This window comes from Lepidochelys olivacea (genome assembly GCF_965140295.1).
Source record: "Lepidochelys olivacea isolate rLepOli2 genome assembly, chromosome: 1".
Lineage (NCBI taxonomy): Eukaryota > Metazoa > Chordata > Testudines > Cheloniidae > Lepidochelys > Lepidochelys olivacea.
Genome location: NC_140411.1, coordinates 162,047,459 through 162,059,981, shown reverse-complemented (window position 1 = coordinate 162,059,981; position 12,523 = coordinate 162,047,459). Strand labels below are relative to the sequence as shown.

At 43.6% G+C, this 12,523-nt stretch overlaps 1 protein-coding gene across 1 annotated transcript in view; it reads left to right on the top strand.

The window, feature by feature from the left end:
- Positions 1 to 12,523, top strand: part of PCP4 (Purkinje cell protein 4) — a 68,086-nt gene that overhangs the window by 189 nt on the left and 55,374 nt on the right. The gene's annotated exons all lie outside the window — the stretch shown is intronic.

Here is a 12,523-nt window from a genome sequence, read left to right as displayed (position 1 = left end):
ATGCAGCTTAAGAAAAATGAGATGAGTTTTTTTAAAGTCAATTTAAATCAACGATGGAATGAAAAGTTTGAGAAATGAAGACATTCATAATTGAGTACATCAATGAATACATGTAGTTAACAGGATTATATAATGCTTTGTTTGAATATGTAAAGCACCCAGAGCTAAATATTATACTTTTATAAATAAGATTGTTTGGAAATGATCAGGTAGTTCTTATTTTTTTACTTAATTAAAAACAGAATGAGATTACACAGTACCTTGTAGCATAGCCTGCAGACATATGAAATGTCTGATTTCTGGCTGTGAAATGTGAAATACATCAGTTTCTAACAACGACTATTATTAATTCTTGTTATCTATTACTAAGTATAGCTCCATAGGTGTGCATGATACTTTGGAGATATAAAATAAGACAAGCTTTATCATCTTTTAAGGTTTCATTTTATGTTTTTGTTCAATGTAGAAGAAGTGAGCTGAGAGGTCAGTGGTGTAAAAGTTAGATATTAAAGTATAAACCTCATTTGAAAAATGCCTTGTTTGTAGTTTGCCAGTGCTACGAACTGGGTAGCTATTGTCCTGGGAAGGATTACATCTACACTTGTCCTTATAACCAGCAAAGGAAAAATGCAAATAACATCAAGCATGAAAGGACCTTTGTGTATTTCGAAAAAGAAACCTGAAAATTCAGTCACTACACTTACTCTATTTGCAGTGAAAGAGTTTGGCAGTGACAAGCCAATATTTTTATTTTAAAAAGCATATTCATTCCAAATGCCGGGCAAGTTCAGCTAGTAAAACCCTGATTTCTATAGTTCTGCTCTTTACCTCATCCCAAATCAATTGAGTTAGTTGTAATTATGTCTTACTTAGCACTTATTTTTGGAGGCTTCTTTTTTATCACTGTCTTTTTGACAGATGGGTGTTCCTTTCTTGGCAGCCAGGGCAAAATTAACAACCATACAAAGTATGTTTCTGCCTACGGCTATTGCTATGTTTTCCACCATATCTTAAATGACTGACTTGTGATATAAACACCATGAGGAGACATAAGGAGAGACGTAGTATAGTGGTCTTTGCAAAAGGGTCACACGGCAGGCATATTTCCATTCACATTATGCATACCTGAACAGGCTAACAAATGGGGAATCCTCATGCTGTGTTCCTGCTATGTGTAATGTGCATAGAATCCTGAGATAAGGCATCAGTAACCCCACAGCCTTTCATCTGCTGATTGGATGTCTACATTAGAATAAACGGGATACCGTTCATATTGTAGCTTTTATATACAAAGTAGCCCTTTGTCACATGCATTAACAGAAATACTTTGTCTGCTATGGCATCATTATTCTGGTAAAATGTTAACTTTTCCTAATGTAAAACGATGACAGGTTGATTATTATTGTCTACATCTGTATCATGCCAAGGCAGTTTTGTATTACATTGCCGTTTCAGCAGCTGTTCGTACAGAAGTTCACAGTACAATAGTTTACATTAAGTTCCCCTCTTTGACGTAACCTCTCCTTTCTGTAATCAATAAGCGAAGAGTTCCCATGAGCATCAAAGTCATCACATCTATACAACAACTGGGATCCCATATTTTTATTAATATACTTCCCTGTCCCACACAAAATAGCACTTCTAGCAAGTCCCCATCACAGAGGATACTGCTTTCCTTCCCAGTACATTTCTCAAGCCCCTGCCGAGTGTCTATTTAACAATTTTTAACTCTATCATTGATGCTTCGAGGGACAGAGCTGCTGTCATTGTCATACAGAAAATGGTAAGACTTGGAGAACTTATTTCACAAACTGCACTCAGGAAGAATGCCTTTAACTATTCTTTAGTTGATTATTACCCTCTCAGGACAGAAAAACAAATGGAGCAGCCCAGGTTATCTTAATTAGAAGGGCTCTGGTTAAAAGAACCTAGTCGAAAAGAAAGACTGGCAGAAGACAATCACTTTAGTTGTGTGAGTGTGCAATGTTTAGACTCCTGATGTGGCTTCTGATGGATTTTGTCTGAACTGGAAATGTTTAAGATATATATTTGCACCAGATCCTTTTGTTATCCACCATGAAATCAGAGGATAATATGACTGAAAAGCCAGACTCAAATATGGCTATCAAATATCCAGAAGTGGGAGAGGGAAAGCAGGGAGGATGGTGAGGATGGTCCAGCGATTGTATTTTTTTATGCTAATCATTGTCACACTGTTACTGGAGCTTAGAATGCAGGCTTAGAGACCCCTGAACTGAACAAAAATGAGACCCTTCAAACCCCATTTGCTGCACCTTGTTTTATTTTTCATATTACTGCTGCACAAAATTCATCTGTTTTGTTTCCCCTTTCTGGCCACATGATTACAAATCAATTCCTGAAATAAGCTGAAGAGCATAAAATAGTCATCAATATAATCATGCCATATTTAAATGTCTCTACATTTAACATGGTTTTTGGGGAAGAGATAGAGTTTTTAAAGAAAAAAGCAACAAGACTTTACTGTGGAGTATTGACACCTGCAAATTTGTTTATGACACTAAGGGCTAGATCCACAAAAGTATTTAGGCACCTAAAGGTGCCTAAATGCAAAATTTAGATCCTCAACATGCCTGCACAGCTGCTGCCTAAATTTCCACCACTGAGCATGCACACAGCTGCCTAGGTACTGTAGCCCGGTACCTAGCTCATGCCTAAGAACCAAAAGGATTCACAAACTAGGCCTTCCCCCACCTATCTCGCTTGCTCACAGGTCATCTTAGGCCGGGTATGACTACACTGCAGTTAGACACCCACAGCTGGCCCGTGCCAGCTGACTCAGGCTTGTGGGGTTCAGGCTAAGGAGCTGTTTAATTGTTGTACAGACATTCATGCACAGGCTGGATCCCAGGCTCCAGGACCCTGCAAGGTGTGAGGTTCCCAGAACTTAGGCTGCAGCCTGAGCCCAAACGTCTACACTGCAATTAAACAGCCCCTTAGCCCAAGCCAGTGTAGTGTAGACATACCCTGTGAGTACATCTACTGGACTGGGCCCCACAAAAACACAGGAAACAGTGGTTGTGCCCCCATTAATACTCATTGGTCATGACATTCACCCAGGATGTGTGAGACTGGGGTTCACAATCCCCACCCTGCCTAATGGGGAGCGGGGATTTGAATGGAGGTCTCCCACCTTCTGGAGCAGGGGTGGGCAAACTTTTTGGCCCGAGGACTACATCTGGGTATGGAAATTGTATGGCGGGCCATGAATGCTCATGAAATTCGGGGTTGGGGTGCAGGAGGGGGTGAGGGCTCTGGCTGGGGGTGCGGGTTCTGGGGTGGGGCTGGGGATGAGGGGTTGGGGTGCAGGATCGTGCTCTGGGCTGGGATCGAGGGGTTTGGAGGGCGATCAGGGCTGGGGAAGGGGGATGGGGCGTGGGAGGTGGTCAGGGGTGCAGGCTCAAGGTGGCACTTACCTCAAGCAGCTCCCAGAAGCAGCAGCCATGTCCCTCCTCTGGCTTCCATGTGGAGACGCAGCCAGGCAACTCTGTGTGCTGCCCTGTCCACAGGCGCCACCCCTGCAGCTCCAATTGGCTGCAGTTCCCGGCCAATGGGAGCTGCTGGGGTGGCGCTTGGAGCGGGGGCAGCATGCAGAGCCCCCTGGCTGCCCCTACATGTATGAGCTGGAGGGAGGACATGCCACTGTTTCTAGGAGCCACACGGAGTGGGGCAAGCCCCAGACCCCACACCCCTGCAGGAGCTTAAGGGCCAGATTAAAACATCTAGAGGGCTGGATGCGGCCACCGATCCATAGTTTGCCCACCCCTGTCCTATAGGGAGAGTCCTAACCGCGGGGATCCAGGGCCGGGCTCTCTCAGTCTTGCCTCTTGACGCTGCTCCACTCAGTATGGAAATACCTACCTATAGAGCTGAGCAGAGACTGGAACCGGACTCCCCCATACGCCAGGGGAGTGTCTTAACCACTGGGATATGGAAACACTTGTGCTTGCTCTCTCTGGCCCAATGAATATTTAGGTGTCATCCAGAGTGGAACCACTTCACCAGGAGGGCTTGAGCTGGCCATAGGGCACTGTTTAGGGTACTCCTGTGGAAGACCCTGGGTTCAAGTCCCTGCTCCATAGCGGGCAGGGTTGGGATTTGAACCCATCTCCCACAGCCTGGGTGCCTGCTCAAACCACTGGCACATAAAGGGGGCTCCAGTGCTGCCTCCTCAGGTTTTCTGTGTGTGTGAAAGGTCTGACCTGGCGTAAGCGACTAACTCCAAGAGCAGGTTCATAGCTGTGAATCCTAAGCAGCGATAGGCACCATCGCGTGGTGGGGCTTAGCCCACACACCAGTCAGAAGCATTTTGTATTGGCCAGCTTAGGCAGCTCCCTGCTCAGCTTTTGTGCACTTCACCCAGAGGTGCCTAACTCTCCTCATACACTGTGTTGGGAGCCCGGGCATCTCCTTTGGGGCTTAGGATTCCACCAGGCAGCAGGGTGCCCAAAGTTTGGCATTGCGCTGCTGAGTCAAGTCCTCATTTGGGGTCTATCTCTATGTGTGTATAGGGGAAAAAAAATCGAGTTACTAGTCACACAGAGCCAGGTATTTAGATGCCTAAAGATACAGAGAGGTGTTGAGGTGGGGAGGACCGGATTTACACTTTGGGCGCCCCAGGCACAGGGGCTCGGAGCCCCGCCACCACCACCATCACCTGTGGCGGCAGAGCACCGTGCACTTTTAACGTTAGGTGCCCCACCACCCAGTGCCCCTTTTCCCACAGACACCCGCACTGCCCAGTGCCCCCTGCACAGACCCCGCCCCCCACAACTTCCCAGTGGCCCACACAATCCCCCCACTGCCCAGCGTCCTCCACTCCCTCTGCACAGAACCCTCCCACAATTTCCCCCAGAGATCCATTCTCCCAAGTCTTGCCCCCCGGCGGCACTCACCAGCCCTGCTGGGAGGTGACGCTGTCAGCCAGGCTGAGCAAGGAGCCCTTAAGCAGGGCTGCGTGGGGCTGTCTGCCCCTCAGCTGGCCCCGCTCCCTGCCAGGACCCAGGAACAACAAAATTTGGATTTGTAGGGCTCCTAGAATACCGGTGTCCCTAGGCACATGCCTAGTGTGCCTAATGGGAACTCCGGCCCTGGAGGTGGGATTTTTCAAAAGTACCTGAGCAGGATAGGTGTCTAAGCCCCATTGATTTCCATGGGAGTTCAGCACCTAACCTGCTTAGGCACTTTTGAGAATCCCACTGGGCACCTATTTGCATCTTTAGGCACCTAAATATCTTTGTAAATCTGTCCCAAAATAATTGTTCAATAAGGGCCTGATCCTTGGATCAATGGGAGCTTGTCAGTTGTCTCCAATGGGTTTTTGGTCAGGCCCAAGAATTTCAGACTGATTTCCTTAGAGTTTTCTAGCTTCTTGCCATTAAATAGAGCTGGTCAACTAATGACAAAAAATTGTGAATAAATTATTCACAGAAAAAATGCCAAAATACATCAGATAAATTATTCACACCTAAGAGTTCTGAACAGCTCTACCACTGAGCCTTTAGACTCAAATCTGGCATAAACTTGACACACATCAGTGGAATCACAGCATCTCATCACAGACATTTAATTATGTGACACTTCATGGGTGATGTCTGGTCACGCTGACATTTTATTATGGTATGAGGGTTCACTGGAGACAGTTCATCACACGGTTTTTACAACAGTCCTGGGCACATTTGTCTCCAGTATTAAATGTGAGGCTATCGTTAGGAATCTGAGATCCAGACCTAGGCATGAGCAGAAGTCTCCCATTAAAGGTCATGCAAGATGTTGCAGTCCCCCAAAACATGAGCACTGTCATTCAGCCCTGCAGCTGTTTCTGTGATGAAGCGTTAGCTGAAATAGGTGTGGCAGCTTGGAAACAGCTTTCGCCAGGATTTGTCTTGATGATTTTTTAAAAGACATATAAAGGACCAGACTGAGGCTGGCCTTGTCCAGGTACAGAAGTTGAGATAGCTCAGGTACAAGGAGCCTTCCTTCTCTGATATGCTTGCAACAGCATAGTTAGAGCTGGGTAAAATTTTTCAGCCAAAATGATTTTGTGAAAAATGCAGATTTGGTCACACTAAAGTGTGTTGTGAATTTGTGTCTGTTTTGCCAAATTGTTTTGGTCAACCTCCTCCTTCTCCCCTTCACAACAACACACACACACAATCCAGAAAAAAAACACCATTTCATTTTGACATTTTCTAAACAAAATGTTTTGATTTTTTTTGGTTCAAAACAACTTTTTGTTTCAAAAAGTCCTTTAATTTTATTTTTAAAAAATTAAAAGCTTACGGTGATTAAAATCAAAACATAATGTTTAAATTTTGTTGAAAGAAAACATTTAGTTTAACCCAACATGATTTTTTTTTCAGTTAGATCTAAAATGATCCCCTCCCCCAGTTTTATGGCATTGCCAGCAAACTAAAAAAATCCATTATTTTCCCAGCTCCAAGCATAATCCAGGCATGGAATACAAACACTAGAGTGGAAACTAACCTCCCTGAAGGAACTGAAAGGGCAGGGCCATGATATCTTAACCCCTCCACAACGCCTAGCAAAGCTGGGTGTACATGAGGAGAGGGAGTACAAGCTGTACCCTTCCCTTTTAATGATTGAACTAGCTGCCTTGCACTGTGTGAAGATCCAGGAGGAAATCTGGCTGAGCAGCTAAAATTCTTTGGGGACTGCCTTCTGCAACTTATTCTTCATTTCTCTCCCCCCCCCCCACCTACCTCAGTGCAGCCAATTGTCTGTAGCCAAAATCAGGAGAAAATAAATATTTATGCAAACTGCAGCGATAATATAGGGCGGAATTCTGCAGTTTGCATAGATTGGGGATGCGGGGGAAGGAAAGCACAGGAAGATAACTTTTTAATTTTAATTTACACCCATTTATTAGCTGGATGGCAAACTGCAGCTCAAAAGGGGAGGGAAAAGGGAGAACAGTATGTGTTAGACCTGTCAGTTTGCCTACTTTCTTCTTCAGCATGGCATCAGAACATGCTCAGGCAACTCTTAAAATATCCCTTAAAAGTTAGAAAATTGGAAGTCAAGTTCTGCTGAAGTTTGAGAGACTGGTGACCATGTTGTTTAAAAAGAAAAGCATGAATCTTCCTGCCAGGTGTGTAATTTCTGCACATTTCAACACCATATCAGTGTATTACTATTGACTACATTTCACTACTTAGAGATTTATTGCTGGGTTTTATATCTTTCCATTTGCTTGTGAGAGAATAACTACAAACGGGTGCAACTCTAAAGGGAAAAAAAATAAACAGATTCCCTCCATGCCTGAGTCTGATGAGGATTAGTAGGTTACAATGTTGGAAACTGATTAATTGTCATGAAGACACGTTATCTTGTAGTCAAGTTTCTGGAAAACAAGCATTCCATTTAGTAAAAGAATTATGAGGTTTTGAAATTTTATGTTTGTTCTGCATTGGAGTGAAATGGAGCCCTTTGAGAGCGAGCAACTAAGCACACAATAGCTCAGTAGTTAGGACCCTCACCTGGTATATAGGAAACCCAGCTTCAAGCCCCTATTTTGAATCAGGCAGAGCTTGAGCTCTCACCACCTGGGTCAGTCCCCTCCCCCATACTATCTTAGTATCTCTCACTTTCCTGTCAAATCCAGAAATTCTATCCTGGGCCTGAGAAACCTTCTAGATGACAACTTTGTTGACATTGATCTGTTTCCGCAAACAGTGTCAGTTTTCACTTAACTGGCATTTTCTGATGGAAAAACATCTTATAAAAAAAATCCCAACCAGATCTATTTACAAGAGCAGTTCTTTTTCTCCCAACAGTTTCTAAATCTTGGGCCTGATCCAGATCTCACAGAAACCTATGGCAAAAATCCCACTGACTTCAATGGGATCAGGGTCAGTCTTTTTATCATAGGGAAAAGTCACCAGTCATTTGCTTACTGATTTGAATAAAATGTATTTGGTTTCTGTACCACCATTTGCCTGGCTTTCTTGTTCCGCTATTATGATGGCCAGGAGAACAAGTGGACTCTAACTAAGGTCTATAACTGTAAGCTCTAAAGCAGCGGTTCTCAACTGGGGGTCTGCACCCCCTGGGGGGTTTATGAGCAGCTTTCAGGAGGATCTGTCAAGCAGGGCTGCTGTTAGGCTTTCTGGGGCCCAGGGCAGAAAGCTGAAGCCAGAGCCTCGCCACTGAAGCCCAAGTGCCAAGCTGCAGTGGGGCTGAGGCCCAGGCCCCACCACAGCAAGGCTGAAGCTGTGGGGAGGGCCAGAAAACGTTGTTGTGGCACAGATGGGCCAGGGAATTTTTATAGCATGTTGGGGGAGCCTCAGAAAGAAAAAGGTTAAGAACCCCTGCTCTAAAGAAGAACCTGTAATACCACTTTAACCAGAGTGGGTGACAAAAGATAGAGAACAGACCCAGGTCCGTAACACAGGAAGGGGAAGGGGGGCATTTTCCTTCCAGATGAGAAAACTGGGAGACAGAAGCATCCAACTGTGTATGTATGTGTGAGACTGTCTTTTTCTTTCTACTATCTTTGTTGCTTCAGAGCTGTCACATTACTCTGAGCCCCCATAACCCTATTTCCTTATACTGGCTACAATGTCCAGGATGTTCTAATGAAGATGGAAAACCTGCAGCCCCTTATCTGACAGTATTCTACTGATCTTCCTCTCCACTTCTCTTGACGTTGATTGGCAATAAAATTAAAAAAACATGCTAGTTAAGTTAAAACTCAAACGACATGTGTCCACACATTTGCTTGACATAGATGTTGAACCTTACCTAAAATTAACAGGCGTACTTGTGGCACCTTAGAGACTAACAAATTTATTAGAGCATAAGCTTTCGTGGGCTACAGCCCACTTCATCGGATGCATAGAATGGAATATAGTAAGAAGATATATATATATACATATACATACAGAGAAGGTGGAAGTTGCCATACAAACTGTAAGAGGCTAATTAATTAAGATGAGCTATTACCAGCGGGAGAAAAAAACTTTTGCAGTGATAATCAAGATGGCCCATTTAGACAGTTGACAAGAAGGTGTGAGGATACTTAACATGGGGAAATAGATTCAATGTGTAATGACCCAGCCACTCCCAGTCTCTATTCAAACCCAAGTTAATGGTATCTAGTTTGCATATTAATTCAAGCTCAGCAGTTTCTCGTTGAAGTCTGTTTCTGAAGCTTTTCTGTTGCAGAATTGCCACCCTTAAGTCTTTTACTGAGTGGCCAGAGAGGTTGAAGTGTTCTCCTACCGGTTTTTGAATGTTATGATTCCTGATGTCAGATTTGTGTCCATTTATTCTTTTGCGTAGAGATTGTCCGGTTTGGCCAATGTACATGGCAGAGGGGCATTGCTGGCATATGATGGCATATAGAGCATATTAGAGCTCATGCTCTAATAAATTTGTTAGTCTCTAAGGTGCCACAAGTACTCCTGTTCTTTTTGCGGATACAGACTAACATGGCTGCCACTCTGAAACGTACCTAAAATTGAGATCCAGTGTTGCTGACCCCACTTCCAATGCAAAATGACTTTCTGTTCTGATTTCTCTTTATCATAGAGATGGAAAAGATCTATAAGATCATGTAGGCCACCTCCCTGCTGAGGCAGGAAAATGGATGGCAGCATCTATGGAAAAGGCTCAAAGCTATGCAGCCACAGAACAGTTACAACTGCAAATGTTTTGTCTAATGACAGGATCTTGGATCACAACTCATCTCCACACTTGATGTCTGTATGCTTCATAGATAACACTTGAAAATGGTTATCATATCTCCTCATAGTTCTGGTTCGGTCAAGCTATGTGTATGGGCTAGATCCTCAGCTGGCGAAACATGACACAGCCAATTTACACCAGCTGAGGATCTGGGATATTTATTTCTTTTAATATTTTTCTCAAAAGTTAATTCTGCTAATCACAGGAATTAGAGATAGAAAAACAAAATAAGTTAGCTAGTTCATACCCCTGCTGGTGCAGAATTGCTCCCTACAGTTTAGTTCCAGTGCTTTTTCCAGTCTAGGTTTAAATGTCTCAAGTAATGGGTCTTAGCTACACCTCATGGAAAAAGTGTTCTACAATTTAATAGACCTCTAGACCCCCCAGGGGCTAAATCCTGCTTCGCGTTTAAGGCCTGGAGTGTTCTGGATGCAGAGTTTAACAAAGAAGCCTTACTGGTTGAAACTCTCCCACACTACAAACTTCATGCATGTGTGCACATGTAAGAGTGACTTTATTTTCTCATTGTTTGTTAGTCAAATAAAATCTTTAGTAAACTTAAATGCTGGGACTGGCTTATTGGATTTCAAGGCCATAACAGGGAGGAGGGAGGTGGAGGGAGAGAGAAGGAAAGTTGGAAAAGTTATACACAATAGAAAAACATGAGGGGAAAAGGGAGGACTGAGACACTGAGATATACAGTCAAGGAGAGAAAAGGAAGAGCAAATACATTGGATACATAGCACAATTTGAAATGCATATGCAGGAGTATGCGGGGGGAGGGGTCAGTGGTTTGAGCATTGGCCTGCTAAACCCAGGGTTGTGAGTTCAATCCTTGAGGGGGCCATTTAGGGATCGGGGCAAAAATGGGGGATTGGTCCTGCTTTGAGCAGGGGGGTGGACTAGATGACCTCCTGAGGTCCCTTCCAACCCTGATATTCTATGAGTACACATGCTGCAGTTAAGCTAGGGCAGCCAAATGCCAGCCAATGTCCCTCCAATTCAATACTTGACTGTTTTATTACTATTCTTCCTTTTGTTCATCCAATCAGCTTTGCAATCCAGGTGACAGTACTAATAGGCAAACAAGTTTGAATTATCCTCTTCAGTAAGATTGTGTGAGGCACTCTACCATCATTTCACTGAGTTTGAGGGTTGAACATTTCTTTTTGTTTCATGTAAAAGTTCAGACATGTTTGAATCTTGGATGTGGGCTTTTCAGCCAGATCCTCAGCTGGTGTAAACTGGTGTAGATGCACGGAAGACCAGGGTGCAATGTCAGCTCGCATCAACTGAGGATCTGGGCTTAAAGATTCAAAATTGCAAAAATAATGTATATTGAAAATAATATGCATTCTGGCAGTACCCTTTGGGGGTTTTCCATGTAGGCTTCCCCACCGCCAGCTGTCTACAAAATTTTAGAAATAGATGGAACACAGAAGTGGATCTAAGCAACAAGAAATAGTGAACTTTCATCATACTTGGTTATTGTGCTTTCCTTGTGAAATTCTGAAATTGTGAAATTTTGCACATTCAAAGCAACAATGAACTTATTAAATACATATATTTATTTTTAAGGAGAAACATAATAGGACTGTTTTTTGGCTGCCTTTCACAATCAGCAGTCATTTTCACCTGTGCAGCGTAGGTATACAATGATATCATGACAATTTGGTAGCATTTTAAATCCACTTTGCACAGGTGCACATGACTACACTAGATACAAGCAGCAGAGAATGAGACCCAGTGAGTTTTGGGACCCAGAGGCACACAGAGAATGTAAGGTTTAATGCCTGTACTAGTTTCTTGGCTTTTCTTCAGCTTTGTGTCTATGAATGAGAAAGAGCCGAGTGTGTGAAAATGCTTGACTACTTCCTGGTAGTCACTGTAACCTTACATATCACCCTGTCTGTTTTCTTTCCAATGCAGTAGGGTCACTTCCAATAGCTTGGCTTCAGTTTAGGCTCACAGAGCCAAGCCAGACAACAGGGCTTTGCTCTGATTTGTACATAACTTCAAGCTCTCCAAAGTCTTACCAGCTCAATTTCAATACATGTTTGAACAATAAGGGGCAGATTCTTTGTCCACTTATATCTGATTTGTGCCCCTCCAGTGTCTCAAAGCAAATTTAAAGCCATCCAAGTGGACAGTTGAAGATTCTCCTTGCATAGGGGAATCTTCCAGTGGCATAGAGACAGCAATAACAGCTCTACGTCATCTCTCCATGCAGCTGCCAGCATAAGGATCATGGCCAAGGACAAGGGGTCTGCATGCAGTGCACTCACCCTCAATCCCCAGTTTGTGGAATAGCCCCTGTGAAGTCACTGCAGCTGGCATAATCTAGACAAGCCCTGAGGCTACTCTAAATTGCTCCTTGTGACTGGACTGGCGGCCTGAACATCAAGAGTAGCAAAGATGAAATATAGCCACTTTTGCTGCTTCTCCTTGGAGCTGTACTGGATATTGAATAACTTGTCCTGAGGGTTTTGTCCTTCTATGAAAACAGGAAGCTGCATTGTATGACAATCTGAAACTTTCTTCAAATATCATCTGTTCAGACTTTGACTGGTCAGTTGCTAGATGCTAATGCAATATATACCAAAAGTTATTGAAATGTACAGTAATGCCTTTTTGTTTTATTTCTGTCTCTATTGTAATATGTAGGGAGTCCAGGGAGAAGGAGAAGACAAATTTGTTTATAGTGCACAATTGAAAAAAACACTTTCACTCTTCAGGCGTGTGAAGGAGATAAGTCTGTCTTAATAACGTTAGGATC